Raw genomic sequence first — 6,633 nt, 5'->3', positions numbered from 1 at the left:
TTTTTCTCCCTCATTCTCTTTCATCCAATCACACAATGAAATGAAGCCCCAGTGAACCTACTCACCAGGTGGCTTTTTTTCTTAGCAACAACAGCTACAGAGCTTCACTTGGTTTGGGTTTTCTCAAATGCTGGACTTGTTAACACTCGTCAAAGACGGGAAAAATAAAACAGTGCATTTAATTTCTTTCTCAGTGTGAAAGGGTTGTGCAAAGGAACAGCAGCTATCCCGGCAGTAACAAGTACAGCACAAAACATTTACAACGCTTTAACAATCTGAGAAGGGAGACTCCAGCTGATGTACCGTCTTCTTGGTGGGTCCTTCAACACACGGCCATCGATATGTTCACGGGAATGAGCAGTGCTCAGTCCAACCAGGACCCACTTACAGCAAGTGTGCAAAACTCAGACTGTTTACAAAAGCTGTGGAGCCTGTTTTTGGAGGAAAGAATCCCATTCCACTGCCAGCAAGGCACAGCGTACAGATGATAAACCTTTTCTTCATTACAAAATCAATGTCAGATTGTTAAGACCACTAAGTGCGTCAGCATAAGTCACTCTCATTAATTTGAGGGGTGAAGGTAGGATTTTCAAACTGAAGGCTTCTCTTCTTTTTGTTTTGTTTTGTTTTGTTTTGTTTGTTTTAATCAGCTAAATAATCAGCCAGGGGTAGAGTTGCTTAACCAGGCCAAGGGAAGAAGAAAGCAGAATCATCTTAAAAGGCCAATCCAGGACTTAATAGCCTACAACAAAACACTAAGCAGGTCAGCTTCACGGTTCAGCAATTCCTAAAAGCCCTGTCTACTTCTCAACAGCTTATCGGCGGTCAGTGTATAAGATCTCCCAATGAGATCTGATTTACAGCACTAAAGGGCTTTGCGGCAGAAATGAAGGGCAGGAATTGCACGCTGTTTTCTGTGTGTTCTGCCTGTACACACGCACATATAAAATAAATAAATCTGGGAAACCAAATTGGCCCCGGTGATAAGGATCTCTTTCATTATCATATGCAGGTCACAATGCCTGGAAAAGCTGGTTTGATTTTTTTTTTTCTGAGTCAAAGTCAGAGTTTATCTTGTTAAGCTATCTAATTGAACACAGCCCATGTGATACAACAACACTAAGTGCATTAAATGAGGAGACAGCGTGTGTATGGAGGGGTGCATTTATTTCTGCATTCTGCTTGGAAGGTGCAGCTTCCTGGAAATCACCTTTTAGCAGCTATTTTCATGGCTGAAGAAAAAAATATACATCCAGTTTCTATAATACATTTTCTGTGCACGCACAAACACACACACACACAGAGACAATCTCCAAAATTAGTTTAGTCTGTTGCGATGGTGAAGCAATATTTCATCTTAAGCATAAGGAACATGTCCTGATCAGCATTTGCCTGGGGTAAATCTGGAATAATTTCATTGTTGTCAGAGAGGAACAATGGCAGATCTACACTGAGGCAGCCAAGATCAAAATCAGAACCCAAATGTCAAGCAAGATAAAAGCACAAATAGCATGATTAAAACCACAGTTGCACAAACCAGGGACCTGTGCAGAGCTCAGTAAAGTGAATTATATATAATAACACTTACAAGTCTCCTAGTAATTTTAGATTTGTCTTTTTACGTAAATGCTTAAGTTATGATAAAAAACAGAGCCGTGTCAGTTCTTTTCAGTCTCAGCACATTTGCTATTAGCATAAGAAATGCTGCTTATGGCAGAGGCAGCCGTGCTTGAAATTTCTGAATTAATGGATTTGATTTCCTCTTGAGACAAACCATCAGCCTTTCAGTAATGGAAATAGATATAGTTAGTAAAACAAATAAAAAGCTGGGATGCAGATAAAATGGGTCTCGGTTTAAAATAGTAATGTTGTAATTGAAGTGAACAATTACGGGTTTGCTCCTAAGCACAAAAGAAATACCACAGAAATGAGGTAATGTTTTTGTTAAGTATAGTCATTTCAAGAAAATGTAGAGCTGCAGATGTCATTGTCTGGAAAAAGGAAAACTATACTTATCCTCCTTTACTGAGATCCTTTGATAGCATTCTGATAATTTTAATAATAATTACTAATATTAAGCCTAAATTTCACATGGGGGGGAGGGGGAAGGAGAGTGGGAGAGTAGAAGCTTTTTAACTGGTTGCTAAACCAGAAAGGCTTTCTTGCTTTTCAAGGGATTTTGGTTATCAATGATCAGAAGCCTGCAGTAAGAATTTTAGGAGGGCAGGGGGAGGGAAACAATTTTCTGCTGGGAGAAGAAAGACCTCTTGTTTGCACTCTTTGTCAGAGCTTTGATACTAGACAGCCTGCCACAGGGAGGGAGGGATGCTGGCAGTGCAGAGGGGCAGCTGCGAGCTGGGGGCCGGTGGGGAGTAGGCTTCTGCACCTGATCTCTTTGCTGAAGAGGTTTTCTCTCCGGGTTCAGCTTCAGGCTGGCTTTCAGCTGTATGCATCGCTGGGGAGAGAAGCAGAGGTTTTCAGCATGTGAGAGCCTTTCACGGTAACGTGTGATGGTAAAAGTAATGAAGCAGACCAAAAACCACCAATGCGTCACCTCTAATCTGAGAGTGCATTCATTAACGTTCAGCCAACAAAATGCTCTGCCCTGTCCCGTATTTCCTCTTCCTTTGTTTCCATGGCCGGGGAACGTTCTCATCACAATTCATGCTAGACAATTATTAATTAACGGGTCACAATCAGTGACGTGGCAGTTAGCAAAGTGCATGGCTCTCTTGCCCTTGTGGAGGGCAAGCCATGGGACGTTATCTGGCACAGACAGTGCTGCCCACTGCTTGCATTTCTATCCATACATTGGGATTTACGTCACCGTGCTGCCCAACACAAGAAACAACTGATATCTCTGTAATCAACATGGTCTGTGGCTGCATAGTGCCATAGTTCCAGGAGCAAGTTTTCAGGCATTTTCAGCCTCCTAATTGCATTGGCAGGGATTACTGCAGTACGGCGTAGAGCAGCTCAGGGTCCTGCTGCCAGTGCTGCGAGGGGCTGGGTCCCTCATCAAAGGCTGCAGCTGCTTCTTCTCCAGGAGCTTGTCGTGAGGAGACTCTAAATGCAATGTTTTGTTAGCGTTCATTATTTAATTATATCAGCCTCCAGTGGCCTGCATGGTATTTCACACATCCAGACAGAGCTCTGACATATAAATGAATTTTCTAAACTACTGTGTCAGGCATGCCTGTTCTGCAAGATATAATAGCAGCCTATTTACATATGTCACTCCAAAGTGCTCACACAGAGATTTTACTGCTTTCTTCACACTCTTGCACTTATGTAAATACACCTACACAGTACAGGTGGATTTCTGAATTGTCAAGTGATTTCTTTCCATTAGGAGACAATTTTTTGAAAGAAATTAAGACCGAGAGCATCATGGTTTAAATGTGTTTATTACTTTATTTGGTGTTTTAAAAGCTCTTCTGAAATGTTTTAAACAAGATGATGTGCACCCATGGAATTAAATACACACTTAATCTGTGGAGGAAATAAAATTGTCTGACATAAAGATTTAAATCTTTATTTTCCTCCCTAGACACACTGGCTGGTGACACATAAATGTACTTTTTTTTCCTTCCCTTTGACAGAGTAATAAAAATCTCATTATCTCTGAATAGACAGCAATTTCATTATCTAATCTTTTTACCAAAAGGTTAGTTAATTAATCAGAAACAAATCCTGATTATTATTTCAATAGAATTAGAAAGACAAATCACCAGAGTATGGCTAAATAGGGCAAGCCTGTGGTTTAACCTGACTCATTTACATCCAAGTACAATGATTGTCAGGAGCTCGCAGTGAGCAAACAGCCCCTGGAACATAAGCCAGCAGATGGTTTTCTCTCATCGCTAGCCTTTCCTCTCCTCTAATGCCTCTGATCCCATTACCTCACTGAATCCGTTGCCAGGGTAACTGTTAAATTGCTGTGAAAGGCATCATAATAAAGTAACCTGTCACACTGGCAATAAAAGCAGCAGAATTTTCCTGTTCACTGAACTTTTCAGCTCATCAATACTCACTTTATGGAGAAATTCAGCACTACACACAGGTCAGGTGCAGGAATTATACCGTGAGACTTTTGAAAAGCAAACCAAAGTTCATGTAAACATGGGAAAGGTATAATTAAAGATGGGATTCAGAGATGCGCACAAAGCTAATGCTTTGCTACTCGCTGTAGAAGGTTAGGACGAGATCAGAGATACTCAAGCTTCTCCCCTTTTTAAGCACACTCCATAAATAACCTTTACTGCAGGCAAGCAGGAAGGTGATTAATCCAAAATCATTTTGATGGTGTTTAAAACCGTAACCTCCATTGCATCAGGCTCCCTTCAGCAGCTGTACTCTGGCCTATTTGCTAAAGTGGATTTTGGTATTACAGAATAACCTGATGCCAGGATTCATTTAAAAGCATTTTCCAACACTTGTCTACATTCCATTGCTTTACGGACTTTTGAATCAAGATTGATATCTTTAATGAGATTTTGCAACATGTAGCCAATTTCAGTTGCAGGGGGAAAAAAAAAACAACAAAACAAACACTATCACTTTGCTGATCTTCCCATCTGAAATTAGTCTTTCCAGTTTTCTACTATAACGTGTCCTACTGCACATTTGAGCCAAAAGAATGAGGTTTTGGTTCTCTTTCTGATTTTTTTTTGGGGGGGAGGGAGGGGAAGCGGAGGTAAAAAAATATGCTAAAATGTTTTCCGTAGGGTACAAAGATACAAGAGCTGTTTTCCACTGATCTGAGCATCTGAGCTGCATTTGAACCTGTCATGTGGAAAGAGCTTCCTCACTTCAGTAAGGCTCAGAAGAAACTTTAAGAACATGGATGAAAAAGAGAGTGCATATCGAACCCTTGTAATTAACTATTTGCAGACTCTACACTTTCATCTTATTTTGGTAACGCCATTATTTATGCAGCAGTAACTTTGTAATATGTGAGCTTGCTCGCTGAGATAACTTTCACTCTCCTTTTCTATACTTGCATATGCTTACCTTGTTAAGAAAAATGGCAAGAATTTCTTCGATTGACAGCAAGCAGGACCTACATTGCCAATTCCAGCTGCAGGCCATAAAAATACATGTATTTAGTTAGGAGCCAAAGTATACAGTCCTGAGAGTGTGGATTTAAAACAGGACTTGTAACAGACAGATCTTCGCGTACACTGTCTTTTGCTTCAGATAACCAAGTTTAAGACAGTACTCTTCATCAGGTGGCTTGAATGGAGCCATGTTTGTTGCATTCCTAAAACTTCTCGGAACTGCTGGAGCTCGGAAAGAACTGAAAGATTATGTCCTGATAGATGTTTCAGTGTCTGCTTTTCTAATGTCAGTTTTCATCTTCCTGCACAGACCAGCCTTCCTCTAAATTCTGGAGAACTTCAATGGAGATTTGCATGAAAATCAAGACAAGTGCACTGTAAATTCACACTCTTCAGCAGAGACACACTTATTAACACAGATAAAATAAATAAATAAATAAATTATGCTGTTCACTGGCCTAGAATGAACCTGGATCATTTCTGAGATTCAGGACACTCTAAACCTCTCTGATCTGGCACATATAAGAACTCCAGCATAGCTAAAGCTGGAATATGCCTTCAAACAAGCTGAAATTCTTGCTCTTTCCTGGTGCCTAGTGAAGTAAGAAATGCTCCCAAGAGATCTGCCAATCATTTGGATGGTGTAGAAAGACCAGGTAATAAATCCAGTGCAGAATCTTTCCTTCACAGTATTTAATATTTTAAAAGAGGAAATATCAAGAAGGGCAATGTGTAGACAGGGCTTCAGAAAAGAGCAGTTTTTAATAGCTGCTACTGTTCTAATTTAAAGCTTACTTAAAACTACGAGCATACCGTATTGTTTGCACTTACACTCTGGCTACATGCAAACATAAATGAGATGTTGACATGGATAGATTTCTTCCTTTTAAAAATGTGTGTGAATATTCATGAGCAGCATCTGTTAGCTCATTTTTCCAGCTCTAGAAATGCACAGAGCAGGGTGTCTGTGCTCTGTGTGAGCATACATGGAGAAGCCACTCTGTCGCAAAGACTGGGGGGTAGTGGTTCTGTCTTCTGGTGACATCTCCCACTCTAGACTGATTCTGCTTTCCCTGCAGCTGCATCTGCATATGCAAAAAACTATCAGGGTTCCTTCTGGGCTGAATAATAAGTGGCTCCATCTTTGGATGGCAACGTGGATGTATTGGCATATAGCGAATTCACCCACATCTGAAATGTTACAGTGCCAGAAGGAAAAACTGATATCAGAACAGCATTAGGCCTGTAGTTCTGGGGAGAGGAAGAAAGCGGAGTAATTGTCTCTCTCCTTGCATCGGATGCTGTGTGCTTGCCATTGTCCTCCTCAGTAGCACGTTGTGTCTGAGTGTCAAACACGTGGCCTTTTCCTCCTGTGATTAAACTCATCCCCATGCAGTAGAACATCCCTGGCCGCAGATCACCACAGCTCCCCTGCAGCTCTACTTGCTGCCTGCACTGTGGGGGCCTCCTACAGTCTTCGTGCACGTGTGGATTTCTCTCTTCCACTTTAATGCAGAAGGATGGACACTGGTGGAAGTGGCACAGACCCTGCTCTACCAGGCACTGCTGGAGC

This window comes from Gallus gallus, chromosome Z (assembly GCF_016699485.2).
Source record: "Gallus gallus isolate bGalGal1 chromosome Z, bGalGal1.mat.broiler.GRCg7b, whole genome shotgun sequence".
Taxonomy (NCBI): Eukaryota; Metazoa; Chordata; class Aves; order Galliformes; family Phasianidae; genus Gallus; species Gallus gallus.
This window is presented reverse-complemented; position numbering follows the sequence as displayed.